Raw genomic sequence first — 26,986 nt, forward strand, 5'->3', positions numbered from 1 at the left:
GGCCCCAAAGGATGCACCTTCAGTTCATCCTAAGCACCCCTGTGCGGACACAGCCTTCCCTTCTGCTGCTGACGGCCCTCGCCTGATTCCTCGTAAGCCGCTGAGGACATTGTACACAGCAGATCTTAAAGGATGTGGACCCGAAGGAGGCAAAGCGCCGTGGAATGGATGAAAATGGCAAATCCTCCATTGGCAGGGGTCCTGTGGTGTGGTCCTTGGCAGAGCTATCCCCAGCTAGATCCACAGACTTCCTGAGAGGATGTGGGCCTCTGGTGGCCTCAGGGGGATGAGCAGAGCCCTCAGGATTCCGGGACTTCTGTCACCTGGCCCAGGAGACCACGTTTTCAGGTGGGCGCCCCTGACCTCTGAGTGGGAGGAAGCGTAAAGCCTTTGGCACCATGGAATGATAATTTACACAGAATAACAGGAAGGCTTACATGAAGGAATTAGAGAAATAAAACCATGGAAACAAAAGTACAGAAACCAGCTCCCTTCACAGCCTCTCTTCTGCCCCCAAACGGCACCGGTGCCAAGCGGTGCCAGCGCCACATGCAGTCGGAGCCCCCTCTAGCCAAAGCAGCGTCTGGACCATGGCACTTCCACATTTTATTTGCAGGCACTAGGCCCCTGTGTGTGCCTGAAAATAAGATTAATGAGCTTTTCTAATGACCAAGAGAAAGCTTTGTTAAGGAAAATAGTGATATTTTTATGCCATAGAAACTCGAGGTGACTATAAAACGCCATGATGAGTCAGGGGAGAGGATACTAACGTGCATGCTATTATTAGACTACCAAATTTGTGGCTGGCGTGTTCTGTGGTTTTTTCAGAAGTTTTTTTTAATATGCTCAAATGATATGTTGATTTCTATATTGAGGAAAATAAATACTATTTATTCATGCTTCTGAATAGGTGCTGCAATGAAGGGGATTAGGAGGAAAAGGAACCAGGAATTGTGTCTGGCTTACATATTAAGGTCAAAATGACTATCCTAAGAGTCCAAGAACAAAAGTGGTCCTCACCACAGAAATAGGATGCTGTGAGTCAGGGTATAATGGGACATGTTTGAAGCCCTTCAGCTGTCAAGAAAGCTCCTATTTGTTTTATAAATAACTCCCCCAGATTAAGTGTTACTCAGCAGTGTCCTACATGGTAGCAGGGTATGGAGAATCACCCTTCTGTCTGGTGGACTTTCACACTTCTGCATGAGCTGGCTTTAAATGACCACAATGGAAGACAAAATCACCATCACAAAGTATGTCTTCTGCATTCATTTTACTTGACTTTTGTTGTTGGTGCTTTGGGGCTTTTGACCATGTTACTAATCAGATGGTCTCAGCTCCTGCTACAGTCACCAGTGTTGTGTTTTCTTTGCTTCTCTATATTAGCATATTCCTTTGTGTCCAGTAAGAGCTTTAAGCCAGACCAAGCTTTGCATTTACTGATGTCTCATGAAGACTAATGGACAACTATGTAGGCTGTGAAATAAGCTACACACGTACATTTTCTAGCAGCCTGATTGACTGGTTGTCTTAATACTACAGGCTTTGTTCCATGAAGGTCCTGTAGCCTGCCATATCTTAACATTCTAGAGAACCCATGCTGGTTTGTGTAATGGCGGCACTGTTTATAAGTGGAGTTCCCATGGACTCTTGCTGCTTCAGGGCAAGATCATTACTCAGAATGACACATCTTTGGAATGTTAGGGTTATGTTAAACTTCCATGCTGAACTCCTGAAAAATGAAGTCCTTGCTATTCCATTATATTCAAAAGGAGAAACGGCTATAACTGGCAGGCTGGTTCCATTTCAAATGTGAATGATTGTTCACAGGAAGGCAACCTGGGTTGAATATATTTCAGAGATGCTTAGAGAATTTGTGGACATTAACTCTTCATCCAATGGGGGAAACCCTTTTTATATTCAGTTCCTAACTTTATTTCAGGAACTTTCTTACACTCATAGTGTGTTCCCTATCTGGTGGAGGCTACTAATGGCAGCATGTACCAGACAGTGAGCCTCCAGACTAAAATCAAAGCAAGTTGCTTGATGTGCACTGTAGGGATCTGTTATGTTGTAAAATCATAATAAAAAAACTGGTGCTGTCTCTTAGTGAAAACCCCTCCAGGAGGTACCTATTCCTTGTGAGAAACATTACCTGGTTCTCTAAGAAGGTCCTTCACCACCTGTCAGAATGGCTAAAATCAAAAACACCAATGACAGTTTATGCTGGAGAGGATGTGGATAAAGGGGAACACTCCTCCACCGCTGGTGGGAGTGCCAGCTTATACAGCCACTTTGGAAATCAGTATGGCGGTTCCTCGGGAAAATGGGAATCAGTCTAGCTCAAGATCCAGCAATCCCACTCTTAGGCATATAACCAAAGGATGCACATTCATACAACAAGGACATATTTTCAGTTATGTTCAGAGCAGCATTATTTGTTTTTTTTTTCTTTTTAGTTTTACAAGACAGGGTTTCCCCGTGGCTTTGGTGGCTGTCCTGGAACTCACTATGGAGACCAGGCTGGCCTCGAACTCTCGGAGATCCACCTGCCTCTGCCTCCCGGGAGCTGGGATTAAAGGCGTGTGCCACCAATGCCTGGCCAGAGCAGCATTATTTGTAATAGCCAGAACCTGGAAGCAACCTAGATGCCCCTCAACTGAAGAATGAATAAAGAAAATGTGGTACACTTACAAAATGGAGTATTACTCATCAGAAAAAAGGTAATCTTGAAATTCACAGGCAAATGGATGAAACTAGAAGAAACCATACTAAGTGAGGTAACTCAGTCACAAAAAGACAAATATGGTATGTACTCACTCATATATGAACATTAGACATAAAGTAAAGGATTACCAGCCTACAATCCATACCTCCAGAGAAGCTAGGAAACAAAGAGGACCCTAAGAGAAACAAACATTGTCCCCCGGAGAAGGGGAAAGGAACAAGATCTCCTAAGCAAATTGGGAACATGGAGGAAGGATAAAGGGAACTAGGAGAAAGAGAAAAGGAGAAGAGGAAGGGAGAGGAAGACATGGGGGAGCAGGAAGGTTGTGTTGGGGGGGAAGAATAGAGGAGAGCAAGAAAAGAAATACCTTAATAGAGGGAGACATCATAGGTTCAAAGAGAAAGCTGGCACTAGGGAAATGTCCAGAGATCCACAGATCCACAAAGATGACCCCAACTAAGAATCTAAGCAATAGTCGAGAGGCTACCTTAAATGCCCTTCCCCTATAATGAGATTGATGGCTACCTTATATGCCTTCCTAGAGCCTTCATCTAGCAGCTGATAGAAACAGAGACCCACAACTAAACACGGAGCCAAACTCCTAGAATTCAGTTGTAGAGAGGGAGGAGTGATGAGCAAAGAGGTCAAGACCCCAGAAACAGCTGACATGAACAAGGGGGAGCTCATGGACCCCAGACTTACAGCTTGGAAACCAGAATAGGACCGACCCAGACCCCCTAAACATGGGTGTCAGTTAGGAGGCCTGGGCAATCTATGGGTCCCAGGTAATGGAACAGCATTTATACCTAGTGTATAAATGGACATTGGGAGCCCATTCCCCATAGATGGGTACTCTCTCAGCCTAGACACATGGAGGAGGGCCTAGGCCCTGCCCCAAATGATGTGACAGACTTTGATGATCCCCCATGGAAGGCCTCACCCTTTCTATGGAGCTGAAGAGGGATGGGATGGGGTCAATGGGAGGATGGGAGGGAGAAGGAACTGGGATTGATATATAAAATAAGATTGTTTCTAATTTAAAGAAAAAAGTCAGGACCATGATGGTTGATGTCCATACTGGTGACTACAGCATCCCCCATCTGCATTCACATGCCTTGATGTAATCCTTTGGTCCAATTTACTGTCAAAGGTACTTTATAGATGGTGCTAGGGTCTCCTCACAGTGGGGAGAGACTGTTTAAATGGTTCCAAGTACGTAGTAAGATAGCCTTCGAGTTGCTTTGCAGGAAGACTATGCTTGCACAGACAGATGCTTTCAAAGCTAATCCTCGGAGGGAGCTAGAAGGATGACTTGCATAATGCAAAGAGCTAAACTCTGAAGCCTGAAGGTAGAAGGCAATCTAACCGGCCTCTCAGTGGAGTTGCGGCACTAAAAAGTGCCAGGCTCTACCTTCATCCTCCGGGTTCCAGCTGGGCCTGATGAACAAGAAAAAAAAAGCATGCGATTGTGTCAGTACTAGGTCTTCACATGGTCTCTAAAGACCCAAAGAAGCGGGCTATGTCAGTCACTTACATTGGGGATTCACAGAGCATAGTGAATTGTGAATGGGACAAGATCAGGGGGTTTGGGTTAGGGTAGTTCTTTGCAAGAGGAAGTGCCTGGGCAGGTCTGAGTTTCACTGAGATGTCCTCTGTGGTCAGCTTACCATTATCTTGATAGGATCTTACTTTCTTTCATTTCAAGATTCAGAAAGAGCTTCTTTTGGATAGGAACTTCTGCCTTAAGGAAACAGAGAAAGGTGAGCATGGTCCTCTTTAACCACCATTTCTAAGATGCCTTTTTGGCAGAACTGCCTGGGTTGGGCAATTCACAGTTAACTCACGGCTATGTTAATATATGAGTTTTGGAGCTGCGTAACTCACTCCCACGAACAGGCCCATTTCAGAGAGCGATGATTTGGGGGCTGAAAAGACTCCCATCGCTTGAAATTTGCTGCTCTGGAAGGTGGGACAGGCTGTGGGCTTGCTCTCAGCCAACTGTATACAAAACAAACAGCTCTGGGCCCTAATGAAAAGCCTGGCTCTCTGTGTGCCCATGGGGACTCCTCCTGGCTCTGTGTGTCCAGGGGGACTCCTCTCAACTCTGTGTGTGCCCATAGGGACTCTTCCTGTCTCTGCATGTGCCCATGGGGACTCCTTCTGGCTCTGTGTGTGTCCATGGGGACTCTGGAAAAACAGTCTTAGTGAATTCCACCCCATTCAGGGAACAAGCTGTTAGAACCACATACAGTAAACTGTTACATCAAATTATGTGAATGGAAAAGAATTTGAATGGAGGGTACTCTGTATACCTTGTCAGAAAGGTAAGTTTGGGGAGGGTGATTGACATAATTAGAAATGGGTAAAATGACTGTGAAAACCTTTACAACTCATGAAGGATCTGTTCTCAAATTGTCCTGCACATTTTCCCTTTACTAAGGCTGAAACCTGAAGGTAGACGTCTGTGGCTGGAGCGCACTGCTGTGCCATGGCAGCTGTGTGTGATGGGGAGCAGGGCACTCCAGCCCTCGCATTCTTGGCCACAGAATAAAGTTTTGATGGATGAATGTACACTTGTGTATTCTAACTTAAATACAATATTTATATATCAGGTTTCGCTGCTTTTTCCATTGTAAGTGACTTATTGCCGACTGAAACTAAATCATTCGATGACAGAATTGTAACAGATTGGCAAATGAGCTTTCTATAAATGCATTAAAACCATAATCTCAGTATTGGGGGAGTATTTAAACCTACAATACTGTAACTTAGTAGAAGTTCATGGTGCCGGTTTATATATAAAACTGCAAGTGTAGATTATTAAATGGCACATTTGTCAAGATATGACCTAGTTACAGATTCAATTTATCACCACCTAGCAAGTAGTCATTGCACAGGTTTCAGGCACCAAACTACCTCGTGCTTCGATCCATCCAGGCACATCAACCCCAAAGGCTGCATCCACCAAAACTCACATTTTAATAGTAAAATTCTACCCTGCTTTCAAAACCTGACTCAGGTGCTGCCTCTGCATAAAGACCTCTGCAGGTTCTTCTGCTTCCCACATAAAACTAGTTTGCAGTAGCAAATCAGACTGCAGTCCGTGACATCTGTACAGGAGCATCCACAGTCCCTAGGTATCAGACCCCAGCCCTCTCGCCTAACTGATGTAACACCACACTCCACATGCATGTGTGTACACACAGATAGGGAGACAGAGAGGAGAAGAAGAGATAGAGAGAGCATGAAGAACATTTGCATATCAGAGAAGATGACAAATTGTTATTTGCCCCTTTAGGGTAAGAGGTATATCAATAATAATTCCATAGAGGGATGATTAATGCAGCTAGTATTATAGACTTTGGCAAAACATCTTGTTCAAATGTAGACACTTTTTGGAGGGTTTAGTACATATAAAAATGATTTAATATTCTTTAATATTGGCCAACTTGGAGCTAGAGAGACATCTGAGTATGTAAAATTGCTGGCAGCTCTTTCAGATGACCGAGGTTCAGTTCCCAGCACCCACGTGGCAGCTCAGTGATGTCTATAACTCCAGTTCCAGGAGATCTTAAACTTCTTCCCAGCCTCTGCAGACAATGAGCACACAGACATATATACAAGCAAAAAATTTATACACACAAAACAATAAAAATTTTAAAATAACTTACTATTGACCAACTCCATATAATGAGTTTTGTATCTTGATGGGTATCAAATGGAACAATTATGTGGAATTGATCATCTGTCTTTTGAGAGACAGTGTATATGGCTCACTTCTTCATTTATCACTGGCTCCCAGAGCCTGTCACAGACTTTCTGTAAACACATTCTAAGTCTTAAAATGTCTCAATATAAACTTTCCCCTTTTCCTTTTGCCATGAGCTGACGTTTGCTTCCTGGGGCTCCTGAGGGAGGGAGGCTCTGAACCTAAGGGGTCTTGCTACCGAACTGCCTGCTCTGGGCTAGACTGGAGCCCCACTGAGTGACTTCTTGATTTGGCGTATACAAAAATGAATTCTGTGACACTAAAATATAGCTCCCATCCAAGGGAGCTTCTAGCATTAAAGAGAAGGCAGAAGCTAGCTGAGCACAGTAGCTGTTTAGGAGGAAAATGAGGTGTGATGTCCTGGATAATGCCAATAGGTTTCTATCCGTGTTTAATGATTGTAAATGCTTGGAGCCTCAGGACTGGAGTATAACTGTTAGATGACTCACCATGGTTAAGTGTCCAATTGCCCACTTCCGTCCTCCTGGATAAATTGTAGTATCTGTTGTGGGCTTTTGCTGAAGATTTTGTCACAAACATCTTGTGTTTGCACCCTCTTTCCTATGTATAATTTACTCAAAAGGAGTAATTGCTTTGAAACACCCCACCTCGAGTCTGAAGCTCACACAGGCACACAGTTGTGTGCCCAACTGGAAACACACTGACACTCAGAGGATATATGGACTCTAAGCCTCTGAAACCATAAGTCCAATTAAATGCTTTATTTTGTAACTTGTCTTGGTCATAGTGTTTCTTCACAGCAGTAGAAAGTACTCAGACAATGTTAATAAGGAAAAGTTTAGTAATAAGAGAGTGGAATGGAGAATGGTGTATGGGCTTTATGTTTTCCCCTCAGTTTCTCCACAAACATTCAACTCAAAAGCAAAATGTGTTTCAGTTTGAAAGTTGCTATGATACACAAGGATAATGCTTGAGCTGGGCATGGTGGTGCACACTTGTAATTCCAGCACTCTGCATGCTGGGGTGAGAGAATGGGAAGTTGGAAGCCTTGTGGGTCGCAAAAAGAAAGAGTTCATATCTACCTAGGCTCTGTAGTGAAACTGTCTCAGAAACAAAATACAAAGCAGGTGGGGCTAGGGTGCAGCTCAGTTGTAGAATACTTGCTTGCATGTTTGAAGCCCTGGAATCCATCCCAAACCATGAAAATGAAGAACCATGAAGATATCTAGCAATAGCCAATCATCATCATAGAGCTGAGGGCATATAACTCAGCTGTGACAAAATACACTCCCCCCCCCAAAAAAACCACATAAGTATGGAAGGGTTTATTTTGGCTTGTAGTTCGGTCATCATGTCTGCAGGAGCAGCTGGTCTCACTTTTCCTCCTTGATCAGGAAACAGAGAGGGGTGAATGCTGGGGTTCAGGCCCCAACCCATGGAGCAGTACTCCCCACAGCCAGGGGGCGCTTTCTCTCCCATTTAAACCTTTCTGGAAAAACCTTACAGACACCCAGAAGTACGTTTCCATGGTGATTCTTAATGCCGTCAGGTTGACAATGAAGATGAACCATCACAGCATGCTTAGGGGGCTGATCACCAGCAACCCTCCAACAAATTGTAAAGAAGATTTGGAATCTCAGGCGAGATGAGCTCTCAGTGGAAGAGTGATGGAGGAGGCCCGGGAAGGTCTGACTGCCTCCCCTCCCCCGCCATGTTCCTGGACAGGGAACTGTCTCAAAGGACCAGAAGGAACAGAACTAGAGTGGAGAACAGTTAGCACAGCACATTCCAGCAGGCTGGAGAGAGAAGAATTTAGTGGAGAATTGGTTGTTACTAGCACTTTTCCTAAGACAGGAAGAATAAAGAGGACTGAAAATGTCTACCAAGCCTGAGGATAATGAAGAGAGATCTGGGGGTAGGGAGACATTTCAAAGCTGTAGCAGTTACGGAGTTAGCTTAGTAATAGAGTATCCTTTTAAGAAACAAATAATCATCCTTTGGGGGAACTTAAAAGTGGTTACTTATTTATTTTTTTCTTAAACAATAAAAGCCAATCTACAAAAAAAAAAAAAAAAAAAAAAAAAAGCTACGGAGCCCAAATCTGTTCGAGATGGAAGCTGAATGAAATGGTAGAAAAAGATGGACTTTAAGAAGCAGCCCTGCAAGCTGAAGAAACCGGGAGATTCAGTAGCAGAAAAATATACAAGGTTGTCTACTGGTCCTGCTCTGCCCAAGATTTGGGGTTTCAAAGACAGAGGCTAACAGAGCAAGTCAACATTTTATCATCTCTGCCTTCAGTGAAGAGCTGACATTACCTCATACCCCTGTAGTGAACTGATGGCGTTGGCCGAGGCATTTGCATTTGAAACCCCCACAAGGTGAAGCATCTCTCTCTCTCTCTCTCTCTCTCTCTCTCTCTCTCTCTCTCTCTCTCACACACACACACACACACACACACACACACACAGAAGGAGAACATGACGAGAAAGGTTATAGTTTGTGACTGTCTGGGAATCCTATGTCCATGAGGGGCACCATCGGGCCTGAAGCAGAGGGCTTTTTCTCCAGCAGTGTTTTATTTCTTCTTCCGCATTGCTCCACACAGGGAGAATGTGCGTTGAGCCAGTGAGGCACCTGCTTCCCAGCCGTACATAGGTAGCTCGCGTTGGAATGGGAGGAAACTAAAAGCAGAGTTCTTTCATGAAGGTAAAGTCTAACTTTGTACCAGTGGATTTGCCCTGTTGGAGAACAGAGCTGAGTGGTTCCAGAAGAATCCCGTAGCATGACTGTATCATTTCGAAAGGAAACCTCCATCTGCCTCCTCCCCAGCAGGGGCTGATCTATCGTCTGTCTGAATTGGTTGTCTCTTCTGGATTTTTTTATATATATGGAATCATACGGTAGGGGCTTTTTGCCTTTTTTCACTTCATGCTCAGTTTTCAAGATCTATCCGTATTGTGTAGCAAGTTCTCAGTACTTCGTTTCTCCTTATGGCAAAACAAGCTATTGAGTGGACATACTGCATGCCAAGCCATCCTTTGGTACTCACTTTGTCCACTATGGATAAGACTGCTGTGAATATACATGGACAAATGTTTTGTGTGGACCGGTGTTTCCCGTTTTCTTGCATACATATATGGGGCTGGAACGGCTGCCATTCTGTTGTTTCTGCCTCTTTCCTCTTTTTTGGTGACACCGCCTTATCCTGTACTACTGAAGTAGGCAAGAAAAGATGTCTTGTCTAATGCTGCAGTGCCAGGGAAGGGCAACACAGGACAGTGCCTCCCAGCCAACAAGCTGGGTATGCCTATGGCTTATATAGCCCAAGAATGGGTGTTTGGACCATCACAGCTGTTTATTATAGCCCAATTCGGCCATTTGTTTGGGCCGATAACAGCCATTTATCTTAGAACCAGTCACAGAAGTCCTCCCACCAAGGTAGAAATGGTCATCTAGAATTTGTTGAGACCTATGATTGCACCTGTGGTGCCAACTCTTTGAAACAGTCCTGGCTGGGGCTGGGGCTTCAGGAGCCAGGACAGTTAACTGTGGCCTTTGCATAGCTATCTTAAGGCATCTTGGAACATTAAAGAAACAGGTGTTGCCATAAGATAGTCTGTCTGTCTGTTAGGTTATAAAGTAGGTAGTCTTTCTGTCTGTTGGGTTACTAGGTAGGTAGTCTGTCTGTTAGGTTATAAGGTAGATAGTATGTCTGCCTGTTAGGTTGGTAGTCTGTTAACTCTGGGCAGGCAAGGCAGAAAGGGTGAGTACAACTTCTACTTAGAGACTCATACTGCCCTTTCCCCAGTATCTTTGCTTATGTATGGAAGCATGAATATCAGAAAGAGTACTTATAACACAGACTTAGATGGCTTCATATCCACCCAGTGCCCCAGGAAGAAGTGGGTTCCTTTCCTCTGTCTCACTTATGCCATTTAATGTCTTAGAATTATTTCTACCTATTCAGTGACTTGTTTGTGCTGAACTTCTTTCCCCATGCACTAGGGAAGGCAGAAGGAGCCCCACAGAGCAGCATGGCCTGTCGGTACATGTCCCTCCCTCACAGGTACAAAAGCAGAGGAAGGATTCCGGTGTTTTGGGTTTTATAGCAACCTTGATGAACAATAGGAACTGAATCACTCAGTGTGTATCCTACTGAGGTTTGCCATCAGCTGGGGGCCTTAGCCTGTACCTAATACACACTTGGAGATAATTTCAGCATCACTTCAATTCTCAAGTTGCCTTCATTTATTAAGTGAGAGCAATCTGAACCAAACAAACATTTTTAAAGCAAATTCAAACCATTTTCCTTGCTCCCCAAAGCCCTTTCAATACCAAAATATCTATTTAAAGTACATTTCTACTATTTCTATTTAAATTGCTTTTTAAAGATCTTTCAAATACCTACACTCTAACACCCATGACTTAATTTTTAGAAGCCTCTGTGGCCATATAAATGGATTGCCTTAGAACTAAAGTAGGAGTCCATATGTTCAGAGGCAGGAGATTTTTTTCCCAGAGAATTTGAGGAGACAGAAATATAAACCCCAGAAGGAAGGATGTGTGCTATTTAAGAGCTTCCCATGGTAAATGGTTTATATTTGCTAACATTTATCACATGATGAATATTCACATGCTACACTTTAAATGATCTGATTTTGACAATGAGTTGGCTAACATACACACAGTTGGTTAACTTCACATGATCAGGCAGTGCCATACTGCTTTAAAAATGAAATGTGTTAATGAAATGTTTTATTGTTTGCCCTTTTAAGCTTTGTGTGCACAAAGTTGTGGGTTCTTTCATCTCAGAACCCATTCTCGTTGCTCATCTCCCTTGCCCTTCCGCTCTGCTGTCTGCCCTGTAAACTTCCTGTGAACTTCAAACTTGATGCCCCATTCACCCAAAGGCTTATCATGCTGAAGTTGGGTGGCTGACTTTACTGAACGGAACAGGAGTGTCCTCTCTGTCAGATGGCATAGGCCATGCTCTGTCCCCTCTGAGAGGCTACTCTTTGTAACTCTAAGGATTTCAGTTCTGCCTGTATTTCCTATGTGTCCCCTGGTCCATCATGGCCGGGGAAGCAGGATGATATCTATATCCATGTATCTCTAGCACCTGGAGTGGGGCCTGGTCTCGTGTTCAATAATCAATCAAGTAGTCCTCCGGAGGCGGGAGGCTGGGGCACCTACAGAGAGATAACTCACGGTCATCAGTGTCTTGTCACAGCAGTTTGCTCCTGAGGAGACTGCTCCGAGCAGCTTGAAGCATCTGAAAAACAGAAAGCTGCTTCGGTTTTGGTTTTGGTTCATTTTGTTTGTTTTGGGTCTCATAAAAGTAATGACCAGAATAGCTTTTCCTCCATCCCTGTAGTCTGTGACCATTCTCCACTGACAGCTGTGGGAAAAGCACATTTTTCTGAATGAAGCTTCCTCCTGCTTCTGAATTGACCCACACTGCCAACCTCATCTCCCAATTCATTCATAAGTTTGTTTCTCTGGCTAGTGAGGTAAAGATGGCAGCCTGGGGGAAGGGTGCTCACTTTCAGGCCTTGGCCAACAGGACCTCTTCCTGGGGATCCTTCCATCTGCTCCTCAGTCCTTGGGAGCATTTACCACATCCAGGATGAAAAAAATCAATTATGCTGTCTACTGCTGCTTCCAACCCAAAGCTCGAAACCTCTGAGGGTAGAGATGACTTTCTCCTCACTGTTCCCCAATACCCGATATAGTAATGGAAGTAAAAATAAATTGAATTAATCTCTCCCAGCTGCCCAGTGCTGATAACTGACTCAGAGACCCATTTCCAGCAGTGGCAGTCCCATGTGACACTGTTTGTAATCGTAAATAAAGTTCTAAAAAGATCAAATACGGAGGCATTAGTGGCTTAATTAGAGAGATGGAACATTGAAAAGGAGAAGGGGCAGGGAGAAGAAGCCAGAATTAACCTACAGTTACCAGCCCATCAGGTGTTTCTTGGTAGATTGGTGTGTGTGTGTGTGTGTGTGTGTGTGTGTGTGTGTGTGTGTGTGTTTTAACTAATGTGATGATTGTGGCATGTCAAAAGGTTGAACTTTGTCAGCTTTTTAGAAAGTAAATATTAAAATTATGAATTATGTTTACATTTTATCATCAATTTGTCTGTGAGTTTTGCCTGTAGCATGATAGTTAACGATCGCACGGGACTATCTAATAGAGTTGTACAAAGTTTTTAACATTTGCTTCCCTTAAAGACAAAACAAAAGACTGTGTGTATATTAAAAGACATTGCCATCCTAATTAAGAGGCAGCTGCTTCCACACTTGTTTCCCCGTTTAATTATATAAACTACTCTGACTGTGATGTAGTCACACAGCCTCAATTGATAATTAGTGTGGAGAAGGCACTTGGCAGTGCAATACAGCAATATCAATGGCATGACTTTGGCAGTAGAAAAATACCAAGCATGATCCAAAGGCCAGTGTAGAATTGAACAGTGCTGGGTAGTTCTGGACTTACTCAGTGCCCCCATAGAATCTAATCAACTGCAGTGTTCAAGTCAGACCTCACAGAAAAGCACCCAAGGCATAGTGCAGCTACACACATCCATATATGTATATACTGTGTTGTGGATATATTTACATGTCATTAAAAAGATGTTTCCTTCCTAGTCATAAATGTAAAAAACAAAAAACCTTTTAAAGAATTTGTCTCAAAATTATCTTCATCTTTTTATTTTATTTATTTATTTATTTTGGTTTTTCGAGACAGGGTTTCTCTGTGGCTTTGGAGGCTGTCCTGGAACTCGCTCTGTAGACCAGGCTGGCCTCGAACTCACAGAGATCCTCCTGCCTCTGCCTCCCGAGTGCTAGGATTCAGTGTGTGTGGTTCCTTGTGTGTTTGTATTCATTCATTCACATTTCTGGGAATGGAACCCAGAACCTTGCTTGTTCTTGGCAAGTGTTCTGCAACTGAACTAAGTCCCCAGTCCGTGGTCTTTTGAGATCTGGTCTCACGCTATAGCCCAGGCTGGGCTAACACTAAAATCCTCCTGCCTCAGTCTCCTGTGTGCTAGGGTTATGGTTGAATATAACCCTGTGTCCAGCTCCTGTGTATTGTCTCTTATAGACCCTTCCTGGTCTCTTATCCTGTCTGAATCCCATGTGCATTTGATGTTTCCCATGTTCTCATTTCTGTGGGTGTTTTTATACCTCCACCATGGTCTGCTTTCTGTATCTGGCCCTCCAGTCCCCATCCACACTATTTGCTCTAGGTTTTGCTTCTTTGATGTTTTTCAAGAATGTAATGGCTCTTGGATTCCTTTCTTCTGTTTCATCACATGTATCAGTAGCTTCATAAGAAGTGTCACATGATGTCTCTGGTATATCTTTATTCTATGATTACATTTGACTGCTAAACTAGTTGGTTACAAAATTTTAGATTTACACTCTTTTCTTTCAGAATTTTGTGTATCCTTTAGCTTTGTTTTGGTTGGATGGAGAGATGCTCACTGTAATTTTGATTTTTCTACCCTTTATTTACACCCTGAATTTTTTTCTGTTTATGCTTAGTATTCTGAAATTTACAAAGCTGTGTGTGTTTTGTGGTTTTCCTTTTCTTGTTGGGTTTTTTTAACCTACAGACTTGTTTTCTCCAATCTATGATTTTTGTTCCTATTTTTTTTTCTTTTTCAATGATCTGAATCAAACCCAGAGCCTTGTTATGTTGTACAAGTACTCTTCTGCTGAGCTACAGTCACATTTTAATTTAGAGACAGGATCTCACTAGGTTACTCCAGCTTTGAACTTACTCTTTAGCTCAGGTAGGCCTTGAACTTGTGATCCTCCTGCCTCAGCTGCCCAAGTAGCTGGGATAGCCAGCAGGTCTAGCTTGCTTTTATGTAAATTATTCCTTCCTGTTTTATATATTTTTGTCTTCCTACAGCTTTCTAAGAACCATCCTAGATTTTTAGCCTACACTACTTATGCAAGTTGGCACCAGGATAGTGGTGTATTGCTGTGACAAATCTGACTGTGTTATTTTGAGGAAGATTGTGGAAGAGTGTTGGAACTTTGGGCTAAAACAACCGTTGAGCGTTGAGAGCTCAGTGGGCTGTTCTGTGGGAGCTTGGGAGACGACAATGTTGAGAGCAGTGCAGCCCTCCATGGCCTCTGCATCGGCTCCTACTTCCAGGTTCCTCCCCTGCTTTAGTTACTGTCTAGACTTCCTTTGATGATAAACTATGATGCAGAAGAATCAGGTTTATAAACCCTTTCCTCCTCAACTTGCTTTGGTCATGGTGTTTCATCATAGCAATATTAACCCTGACTAAGACATAAGTTGACTTTTTAGTGAGACTTGGGTTTCATCTCCTCAGACATTTTTTATATAAATGGACATTTCTCGAAACTCCAAAGGTACAAATCTGAAACCTGAAACCAGTTGGTCCCTAGTATGTAGAATAAGGGATTGCCAGCCTGTAGCTGCAATTTGGACATTCTAGGAAGAGTGCAGGATAGAGGAGTGTGTGGCACGGCTTTAGCATGTGTGTGTGTGTGTGTGTGTGTGTGTGTGTGTGTGTGTGTGTGTGTATTGTGTAGTTCTAATCTGGTAAAACAGAAAGGATTATTGAGTTGGCCCAATCTCATCCCCCCCTTCTTCCCCACGGCCATTGCCGGTCTTCTCTGGAAGTGAATGTGCACCCTTGTACTAGCCGATGACAGACATGGAAGTCTCTGGCCAGGAGCAAGTATTTACTTGGGGTTAAGGTAAATAAACTGTGTGTTTTAAATGGCATTTATAAAATTTACTATTAAGTCTTTACTTCTGCCTCTGGTCCTTGACCTGTCCATGTTGCTGTCTCCCAGAACCATCCATGGCATTCTTTCAGCCTCTGCACAGGATCCAATGAGTGATTGTTATTCCCAGTGGAGGAATTCCTGCCTGTTTGTTATGATTATAGATGTTTTTCCCACCTAAAACATCCCCTGAACCTTGCACTTTGAATTTCTGCCTGTAGCTTACAGGTGCTGCCCATCTGCCACGTTCACAGGATACACTAACCATCCACTGACCCTGTAACCTCTGGTTGTTGTCATTGTTGCCTCTCTAACCCCTTCAAAGGCTTCCAGAGATCTCCTCAGCTGCCACCACCCTCTGTAACTCCTGTCAATCAAACTCTCTCAGGATGTCTGGACAGCACTCGTCCCACTGGCTTTCCTGACTCTCAAGAGCCCTTGGGTCTGCCTCCCCACTGTTCCGTTAGGTACTTCCAAAAAGTCTACTGCAGTTGTGTGCTTCATCTGACCTAAATATGATGGACCAGGGCTCCCACTTGACTTGAAAGGGCCAATTCTAGAGCAGAAAGCAGATCTAGGGGCACATAAGCCTTCTAGAAGAAGGAGGCCCTTCATGGCTTCCACTCCCATGTCCTCTTAGCTCTCCTTCCTCAGATTCCTCCCAACCATCTTGCTCCCAGGTCACAAATCAAAGACGTCTTGCTCGTTAGAATCTTACTGTGGTACAAAATCATCAGGAGACTGTGCCCTAAGAGACAACACCTACTTTTAGTGAAAACTAGCAACTTGCCTCTTCCACCTTTCATGATGGTCAAAGACACTTGGCTACTGAGGAAGAGTCTGGAGAGCTTTGGTAAGAAATTTGGGAGGCATCAGCCTTCATCTTGTGCAGGCACTAAGTGCACAGCTGGCTTCTGCTCATCCATTGACCATGGCTCCCATAGGGATATACGATCGGGATTTTTTTCCTTAAGCAGTGAAGCCAAGTATTGCCAGTCAGTTTGAAAAACATTTGGCAAACTTTGAATTCCTAAACCTGCAGCTTTTAAGTTTGGAAGGATGATCACAGCATGAGATATGTTCTGCAGAGAACCTTATTCACCCTGAACACAATGTCAACAAGGCAGAGAAGTGTTGATGAGATGCTGTTGATGATGTTTATGGTGGTGGTGATAAGATCATGGTGGTGATGAGATCGTGGTGGTGGTGATGATGATGGTGGTGGCAGTAGTGGCGATGACAGAGAGCAAAAACCTGTTTCAAGTGAAGCATTTCCACTTTTCTCCATCCATTTTGGGTGTGTTGATGGAAAAGGTGAACTAAAAGAGAGCTTACCCAGGTTGTTCAAAGTCCTGGGTGGCACCTTGATGTGTCCAACCTTTATGTATACTTCCTAGAAGCTAAGAAAATAAGTGTGGTTCCTGACTAATAAAAAAAATACTTCTGAAGGTCAATAGTCTTTGTATCTTTGTTTTCAGGAAGGTCTCAAAATTACCTAGTCAAGATGTCAGGAGGTGAATAGTTTCAAATCACTTTGGCATTAGAACACTATTCTTTTTGGGGTGTGAATCAGAAGGTTACAGTATTAATGCATTCTCTCTAATGAAATTGTACATTGTTATTCACTTTGTGAACTAGCTTTCCCAGATTAGGTCTATAGAAGGAACAGTAAGGTTGTGTATGATACAAATCCCACTTCAACACTCTGGTTTCTCTTCAGACTGTATAAATCTTTTGCCTTTTACAAATCCTACTTCAATCTAGCAATTAATGGTACTTTTTCATGGTTGTATGAACTATGAGCCGGGGAGGATGTAATCACATATATTTCATTATGTTTGGACTTCTTTTTTTAACAAATAAAACATCACTGTTCACAAATAAAAGTTACATTTCAACAAAATTTTACTTAATAAATAGCAAAATGTTACTTTGTCAAAAATTGCAGTGAAAGCTCAATCCAGAACATTCTAGCACTCTTCCTGCGTGTAGCCACAGTTCATGAAGAGAAAACACTTTTCTATCCATGATTCTTGTGTCAAAAAAGACCAATTCAAACAAAACCGCATTAAGATAAAACTGAGACACGTGAAATTGAAAATAAGTTCAAGTTTAAAAGGACTAAAAACTACTGATTATTCAAAGGTATTGTCCATGTCTTTCTTAACTATGCTGAGTATCTGTGATATATAAAGTTCATTGGTGACTTTAAAATTTGGCATATATTTACATTTCCATGTCTACAATGTCATATCCTGAAAATTATAACTTTCACAGCTATTTAACCTTATTATTAGATTTTAAATTTTATCTTCAGTGTCTCTTAAGGCCATAGCTATCGATAGATTCAATGAATCTCTCTATCAAAGTCCTAATGAACTGTTTTTTTTTTAGAAGTAGAAAAACTTGAGCTGGGCTTGGTCACACATACCTATAATTCTGGTACTCTAGAGGCTGAGGCAGGAGAATCATCTCAAGTTCAAAGCCAGCCTGAGCTACTAGTGAGACTGTCTCAAAATGAAACAAAACGGGAAAAAAAGAAGAAGGAAAAGTACAGGAGAAATGGAAAGGTTGTCCTAGATTCCTATGGCATGCGGATGGACTCTCCGGCATCCAGAACAATCTTGAAAGGGAAGAGCAGAGTAGAGGGTCTCGGGAAGCAAAGCTGCAGTCTTCACAAAAGTGTATCGCTGCCAACAGACAGAAATGTGAGCCATGGAGTAGGAAAAGGGCTAGACACAAACCCGTGTCTGTGCGGTGAAATGATCGTCAACAAGGAGCCCACACCATTTATGGGGAAAGAACAAAGTCAGGAACTGACTCTGAGCAAGCTAAGAGAGGGCGCTTCATTGTGTCTCATTTTCCAGTGATTTCTTGGACAAGACACCAAATGTGCATGCAACAGAAGAAAAAGATGAATGGGAATCTAACAGAATTGCATGTGTTTTGTATAAAGGATATTACCAACAGTGAAAAACAAGAGATGAAAGAGAAAAATATTTGCAAAACAGGGTAAGGAATTAGTATTCTAAATATAGAAGGAACTGCAATGCAATAACAGAAAATCAGATTTTTATTAAAAAAAAACTTGAATAGACAAAGACATGGAAGTGACCAATTCCTATATGGCATTGTTCTCAGCCTCACTCATCATCAGTATCATAATGATGTCACTGCATCCCTGTTAGAATGGATACTGGAAAGACACAGCAGGAAATAATGTTGCTGAGAAAGATGAAGAGAACTTATCCTGCTGCTGGGATGGCAGAGTGAAACAGCTACTGTGGAAGATGGTTTAGTGCAGTGGTTTGCAACCTGTGGGTTGTGACCCCTTTGGGGTCAAGTGACCCTTTCACAGGGGTCACCTAAGAGCATCAGAAAACACAAATGTTTAAGATTCATAACAGTAGCAAAATTACAGTTATGGAGTAGTGGTGAAATAATTTTAAGGTAGAGGGGCACCACAACATGAGGAACTGTACTAAAGGGTGGCAGCATTAGGAAGGCTGAGAGTCACTGCTTTGCTGGGTCCTTTGTGTCAGCCCAGTGCTTCCTGTCTACCTTAAGATCGGAGCATCAAGGACACAAACAGATGTTTTACTTTGGTGTCCAGGGCCTCAGTCGAGAAACAACCCAAACATCCTTGAATAGATGAACCCATCTTGGCATTTTAACTTTAAAAAAGAATGAAAGAACTAAACCTTGTAAGCTAAATGAGGCAGACAAATACCTACTGCTGAGATAACCAGAGCAGCCAAGTTCCTTTAGACAGAACATGAAATGGTCCCAGAGACACCCAAAGATCAGGGGAGAGTGACTCACTGGGACAGAGTCTTGATGTCAGCACGTACTAAGGGTTGGGAGGTGGGGGCTGTTGATGGTTGCACAACCAGATCAGCATTCTTAATGCTACCCACCTGAAAGCTAGAAAATAGCTCAAAGGGATAAATTTGTTACATACATTTTCCACAGTAAAAATAAATATATTAGGGTCGTTTTTCAAATGCCCGGGTATATGGGTCATAACTTTTCTATTAGGGGACATATGTACAGCTGTTACCCTGTTTGCAATAGCCTGCTATTTGAAGCTCCCCCTTCATTTTCCTTCTCTTCACCCCAAAATCCATACTCTGTGCACTCCTACAAACTCCTCCCTCTATGTTCAGGACTTCCCTGTCTTCCAAGGTCCTACTCCCTTTGGAGGTGCTATGATGACTACTCCAGAGAGAACACCATGCTCCCTCTGTGTCCCCAACCAGATTGAATTGTTTCATCACGGAGGTAGCTGCTGCTGGCAGCATGGAGCATGAATCCAAACAAAATATAAGCAAGCAGATAGCTTGACTATGGTGTGTTTTTTAAAATGGATAGAATGGATCAGTTAGTGAATCATTTGCCTTGAAAGCACACGTCCTTGAGTTCAGTCCCCAGAATCCACATATAAAAGCAAGGTTTGATGGTACGAGCTTGTAATCAGCATTTGGGAGGCAGAGGCAGGAGGATGCCTGAAGCTTGTTGGCCAGCAAGTCAAGCATAGTTGATGAGACCCTGCCTCAAAGGAGGTGGACAGAGTTTCTGAGGATACCCAAGATTTTCCTGACCGCTATATACTTGTGTGTGATACACATACACACACACACATGCACACACACACACACACACACACACACACACACACACACACACACACACCCTTATACACAAAATATACTCATGGGGAAAGAGCCTGGATAAATAAAACTAGAATTCTTTACTCATAGTACTCCTCTGAGAGAGTGGACAGGGGCCTTTCCTTCCCCTTCCCAGAACAAAACCCAAAGTCCACACCTCTCCCAGGCAGTAGCTCGAAGGGACCTGTGGAGACGCCGTGGGGCACCTGAGCTCTCTCTGACCATCTCGGTCTGAGGAGCAAAGCACTAAATCTCACTGTCAATAAGTTAAGAGCATTGTTTTATTGGTCATAAAACTCATGTTCTCGAATGCTTGCCATAGGTCCTGCCCGTAAACGAAATGATCTTACCCATATTTCTGCTACCCCTTGCATAGCAAGCCCCTGCCACTGTTCCAGCAACAGGAGGTTGAGCACAGCTGTGTCATTAATGAACGATAGCAGATCCTAGCCAGTGACCTCCACATGAAAGACTCATTATTTCCTTATGGGTCTCCAGAGCCGTTTGGTCCCATAGCATGCCAGCACGGGATTTGCACTGAGGAGTTGAAGCCTTGAACTATAAAAAAAATTTTTTTACCTAGTCCTTGATACAATTTAGAGCGATTACATTCTATTGTGCCAAGAGTTCCTTATTAAAAATCAATTTAATTGTGCATACCCCATCTGGTCAGAATTATGGTCTTTTATGGGGGAGAAAACACGACTTCATATTTACCTGATATTCTATAGTTTAATAGTATAACCATGTAATTATGTAGAAACAGAGGCATTTCATAGTACTGAGAAATTAGTAATTAAAGACACTTTTAAAAATGTTTACCAGACTTCCCTTTACTAACTTTGTGGCTTTGGGCCATAACATTGTTGGCTCATCTAAAATTTGAATGGAAAAGGGAAAAAATAATAAAATGTATAATCACTCATCTTATGCTATATGCATTTGATGTGATGATTTCTATTTTATTTTATTCTTTATCAGATTCTAGTCTTTTTAAACAGTATCGATTCTTCCAAGACAATTCAGACGCATGTTTTTATTCAAGGAATTTAGATAATATATATTACTTTTGAAACTGTGTTAGCAGTATGTTAGCTCAGAATATTACTGGGAACTATTTTAAACTAGGATGGTGAGGAAGACTTTCATAGCCTGCTTCCCAAGCCCCCAAAGAACCTCTACATCATCAACTTGACATTTGAGGAAAATCTGTGTTGTTTTCTCAATAATTTTTCCATTTGGAAAGTGTTTTGTTAATATTACCACCTTAAAATATTGGGATCAAATCATTTATAGATGCAGATTTGATGTTGAATTGCCTTAACTTATATGTTTTGAAAACCACTTATTTGATATGCACGATTTGTCATTAAGAGCTGTAGTCTTTGAGTCGATTTAGTGTGGCCCATGTGCCTTTCTCTGTACTCCCATTTCCTTACCATGAAATGAAATTGTAGTTCTTAGGGTGGCAATGAGGTTCAAGTGAGCTAATCAGCTGGGGGTGTGACAAGGCCTTGGACGTCTTATCTTCACATTCCCTTCTGTTCTTTGGAAAATGAAGATAGGGATCCATTCTGAGAGAAAGGATTCATTCTCAGAAAACAGTTAAGAGTTAAGATGAGCATGCCGTGTGCTCACTTAGCTTCCTCTTGAAGTATTAATATTCTGTGAGCATCCATTACTGCTGTGTTCCCAGCACTGTGCCAGGTCTGCAGTGTGCTATCTTGACTAAAACTTATACAACCTTTGGTCAAATGGGGTGGCCAGAAAATGCAACAGAGATTAGAGTGTGTGACAGGATAGAGGAAAGTGAGTGTAGTGGGGTACACAGAAGACTAAGTTCTTTTCTTCTATGTAGTGTTCAAAGGCTAAAGTGACGTCTATGTGCTGTGATGACAACAGCCCTGCGCGTAGCTAACAATAGTCCTCCAATCGGCCTGTTTTCTGCTCAGCCATCAACAGGAGCAGTGGGGCCAGCCTTTAGTGCTCTCTCTTGGGTTCAAATAAATATATATGAATGTGCCACTTTATATGCTCTTACAAAATCTAGATCCTATGTACACCGTTCTCCTTTTATTGTTTGTTTTATAGGTCTGCAGATTTTGCCCCCAGTTTTTAGCTGTCTAATATTGACTGAATGAGAGAAAACTCTCTCAAGAGTTAAAATGGGGCCATGCCTGGCTACAACACCATTTTTTTAGTCTGTTTCATCTTAGCTTCTCAGTCATATAACTTACCAGACAAAAGATCACCTGAGGGGAGGTTTCTAAAGCCTGTCAGCTCTCCTGCTGTTGTTTTTCATACCCCTTCCTCTGTATTACACCTTTGATTTTCCCCCCCTTGATTTCCTATCCTCATTGTTTAAGTGCTTAGTATTTCATAGATCTGTTACAATCGCATGATCTCTAGTAAAAAAACTTTAGTGCCTGGGCCAAAGAGACGGATCAACAGGTAAAGCACTTGCCGAGTAAGTCTGATGACCTGCAATAATTGTCTGAACCCACATAGACTGTAAACTGAAAATGGATTCTGTGATGGTGTTCTTTGACCTCACACATGCACGATAACACGTTGATCATACGCAATAACAAAGATTTGTTTTAAAAGGGTCTTAGCCCCGTACCCTTGCCTTTGTAATCCATTTCCAAGAATAAGACAAGCCAACGTTTTTATAAACCAGTGCTTTTACTAGTGGGAAATTAATTTCCAGAAATGGATTTTTAGACAAAAGACATATTTAGGTTTATTGCTGTTGATTCATATAGTCAGGCTAAATGGGAGACAGGGGAAAGCAGCAACTCATCATTGAAACAAATGCCTTTAATCCCAGTGCGTTGTCTCAGACCTGATGCGCAAACCATTAGATCATGTTGCAGCTGCCCTTCAGTAAGAAATCAGACGGCTAATTTGTTCCATCATTCTCTGTGGGACACCTTCCCCTCCCATACTCTGCCAGGCACCTAGAGGGACAAGCCATCCCTTTCCCCAGCCAAAATCATCCATTTAACATGTTGGCTGTTATCTGGGAGCAGTGACAGGTATGACCCACTGAGCTTGAACACGGGCAGCCTCTCCTCCAGACAGGAGCCTGTACAGTTGGCCAACCAGGTTACTGAGCTTTTGGCAGTCCAGCAGCAGTTAAAGACAAAGGGATCTTTCCCCAAGAAGGAAAAAGCCATTTAATAAGTTTGGGTCAGTTTGCTCTTAACAGCCCTACGTTTGAGGACCCAAACCCCAGGAGCTTGGCAAGCGGCAGTGCTTGGCGGGCCTCCCACCAACTCCACCAAGTCTGAGACTGCCTAGCCTAGGCTTTGGCTTGGTTCATTTAAGAGCATTCCTGGTTAATAAGAAAGTGAAGGCAGAGGATTCTTTCCTCCCATTAATCCAAAAGAGTAAAGCACAGTGGTCACAAGCACACAGCCGTCCAAGAGCTGCCAGTTGAGGGCACAGGCCATCTGTTTGCATTGAGGGCGGTGTTTGCTCTATGAACCTGAGAGCCAGTGGCCCACCAAAAAACGACCTTAGTGTTCAGGAATTGGGTGGTGCTGGTTTTTACATGTGAATTAACATCTGTATACGACTAAGTGGTGTGAAAGCCTGATTTTATAGTGTGTCAGAGAGGCATCGTGTACCTGCCTCGCAAGTAAATAAAATAAAAAACAAAGTCCGTTGGTATAAATGTTTGAAAATACAGTACATTTTCATATTTTTCCCTTTACCTATGGAAATCTTGCCAAAATGAAATCAAACTTGAATTTTTACAGGGGGTGGGGAACAAATAGCTCATGCGTTTTGAAATTATAAGATGGATGGGGGAGGGAGCTCGTTTTGTGTATTTTGGGTTTCATTTTCCTCTACCAAAAAAACAAAAACAAACTTCCAATCAAATAAACAGGTCTAATCACCCAATGATTGGTGACTGGAATGCAGATGAAAATGTTAGGAATGAGTTTGTTTACACTTGGAAACCCAGCAGCACCTGCAAATGATAAAAATGAGTGCCAACACTCCAGACTGTGAGGAAACAGGCCTGTGCCAGCCGAGCTGTCAGAACAGCTGCTGCTGCCTAGGGTGGGGGGCAGCGGGGACAGGGTCCAAGTCCCCGCTCTGAAGTGACCCCCAGAGCTTTTGTACCTGCAATTGTTAGGAAGCGGGCCACCACTGTCCCAGCATCAATCCAGAGAAGGAGGCGAGAGCTCTCTGAAGATTTTTTTCTTCCTTGTTAGAAATTTTCACCAATGTGGGTGTCGTGTTCATACAAAGTTTGCACTAGCCCTTTGAAACAACTTCTCAGTGATTTATTTTAAATATATATGGCTCTGTGTAGGCTTAAATTTGTGAAGTTGCTTAATCCACTTCCAGTGCTACTCTGGCCCCTTAAAATGAGCCATGGTCACAGCTTGGTGCACCAGACTAGCCTTATAAATCCTGAATTTCTCTACAATGTGTTACTGACAGTTAGTTGGGGGTCAAGTTGGGTCATTGTCAGGGGCCTCTTGGGCTGTGTAGGGGGTTCAGCAGACTCCATGACAATTAGTATCCTCCTTCAGGTGGTGACCTTGGAGGGGCTTTCCACACACCAGGAAACATCTCCTTGGCAACTTGTCTGTGGTGGAAAACTGCCTCTGTAATGTAAATAAATCATAGATGTTTTGAAAGTTCAGAGTACTAGAATGGCATATGTGAGTGTCCCCTTTGCTGCTCAGAAAGAATCATCTAAAGATAATCACTGTTTGGGGTCGATGATGTGTCCCAGCAAGATGTCATGGGTATGAGTTTACACTTCCATTTTCAGTTATGACATTTCAATGTGAGTTTTTCTGGGTTTGGAGGGTTTTAGGTTTAGGTTTGGATTTTGTTGTTGTTTTGAAGGATTTCTGTCTGTTTTTATGTCAGTTGGTTTCCTTTTTTTTTTTTTTTTTTTTTTTTTTGAGGCAGAATCTTGCTGTGTAGCCCAGGCTGGCACCAAAATCAATATCCTCTTGCCTCAGTCTCCAAAGTGCAGAACTTCAAGACACATCCTTGTTTTGCACCTTGACTTTTCTTTTCATGATGTGTCTAGGAGCTTTGTATGTGACAATAGATGCATATGGATTTATAGTACTCTTCTAGATAGATTATTTATTAGGATTCAGGCATTGCGCTGGTCTGCCCTGTCACCTGGCAGAATGCACTCAGGCAGTATCCTGGTCAGCCTAAGGCCCTGTGGTTGCTAGGTCACTATATAGGTGCATGGATGTGCAAAGGACACTTTAAGAGAAAAACTCCACTCACTTCCGCTCTTTTTCCCGCTGTTACTCTGAAGGGACAGACAGAACTGTCTCCCTCTTCCTCTCTTTCTCCTCTCCCCCCTTCCTGTCTCTTCTCTCCCCCCTCTCCCTTCTGTTTCCCCCAAAAAACTTCCCACTTAAGCTCTGTCTGTCTGGTATGTTTGTCCCTCACCTGCCATGGGATCCTCCAAAGTCCTCCAAGTGCCATATTATGCTATAATTGTTCTTATTAAACAAAAGAGTCCTCTACAGCCATTACCATGTAGTGTATGCAGGTCCTATCTTTTCAAATAATGTCAAAGCAAACACATTTTTTGTGTGGAGTACCACATGACTAAAGCTGTAAGATTTAAATAATGAAAAGTGTGTTCCTGGAAGTGAAATCCTCAAGTCAAAGGAAAGTACTTTGAACACTTAAATGCTGCATTCCTAGCTAAGGATTAGGGTAGCTAGTTCTTCAACTTGTCAAACTAACTAACCTCTTTGTCCACTTGGCAGGTAAAAAATAGTAACTCTGTGAGGGGTGTTTAATAAAAATGAAATTTCTGAGGGTCTCCAATGTAGCTGGGTGATGGAGTATAGGCCTGGCATAACCTGGTCTCTGGGCTCATCCCTAGCACCACAGGTACTGAGCAAAGAGGCAGAAAGGGCAGTGGACCTACTGTTGCTCTGCTGTCCACTCCAGCAAAGAAAGCAGGAAGGGAGGGAGGGAGGGAGGGAGGGGAAGAAGGGCAAAGGGAAAGGGAAGAAGCAAGGTGGTGTTTGATTCTGCTGGCTTGTGAGACACTTAGGAATTTGACTTTATTCTAATAGTGGTTTTTAACTCTTGTATAGACATGTTTTAGATTTTTTTAATCAGCTGGGCAATCTGAATTTTAACCAATATAATAAATGTAGGCTATTGCTTCTTTCATCTTTATGTTGCCAGAGTTTGATTTTTCTTTGGTTTTCATGACTTGCTGAAATTCTTGTAACACTGTTTCACTGAGTCTTCTAAACTTTAGCTGCCTGTCTCTATTCTGATGTCATGCTGGGGAGAAGTGGGAAGCCAGCTTCATCATTTCCCTTTGCAGATTAATGGCCTCTTCTCATTGAATATATTGCATTAATTTTATAACATTTAAAATGCAGGTTGTGAGAGAGATCCAGTTATAGAGCATATGCTTAGCATGCATGAGACTGTGGATTAGAAGAGCCCCAGCCCCAGAAGGCAATAAATTAAGAAATAATAAGCATACTAACTCCTATATCAGCAGATGTGGGAATGCTGACTGATCCATTTCTATTTCTGCCTCTTGTTTTCTTTGCTAAGTCAAAGGTGCATCCTCCACTTGCACAATGAGGTCTTAGAAATTTTTCTTCTGTTATATCGTTGAATACTTTTGTAAAATTTTGTTATTTTAATATACATTAAATTTTTGTGGGTCAGAAAGATAGTTCAGCTAGTAAGGCACTTAGTGCCAAGCCTAACTTCTGAGTTTTATCCAGGAGACCCAGATGGTGGAAGGAGAAAACCAACTCTATCAGACTGTCCTCTGAATGCCACAGATATGCCTATGGGGAGCATTCTTACTAAAGCCACCACCATTGCCATGAGTTTCCTTGATGATGACATTCTGATTTGCATATCCCAGACTTTTCTCATGTGTTTTCTGGCCATTTTGTATCACCTTCTGAGAACATTCAGTCCAATTAATTCATTTTCTCATTCACTGATTGAAGTGTTTGCTTATTTCACATTTACTTTTTCAAAAGCTTTATGTATTTTAGCTATCAATCTGTTCTCTGACATATAGTGCTTTGCTTTATAG

At 42.5% G+C, this 26,986-nt stretch overlaps 1 protein-coding gene across 4 annotated transcripts in view; it reads left to right on the plus strand.

The window, feature by feature from the left end:
- Positions 1–26,986, plus strand: part of Atp8a2 (ATPase phospholipid transporting 8A2) — a 547,410-nt gene that overhangs the window by 363,846 nt on the left and 156,578 nt on the right. The gene's annotated exons all lie outside the window — the stretch shown is intronic.

Source organism: Mesocricetus auratus, unplaced genomic scaffold (genome assembly GCF_017639785.1).
Source record: "Mesocricetus auratus isolate SY011 unplaced genomic scaffold, BCM_Maur_2.0 Super-Scaffold_100707, whole genome shotgun sequence".
Taxonomy (NCBI): Eukaryota; Metazoa; Chordata; class Mammalia; order Rodentia; family Cricetidae; genus Mesocricetus; species Mesocricetus auratus.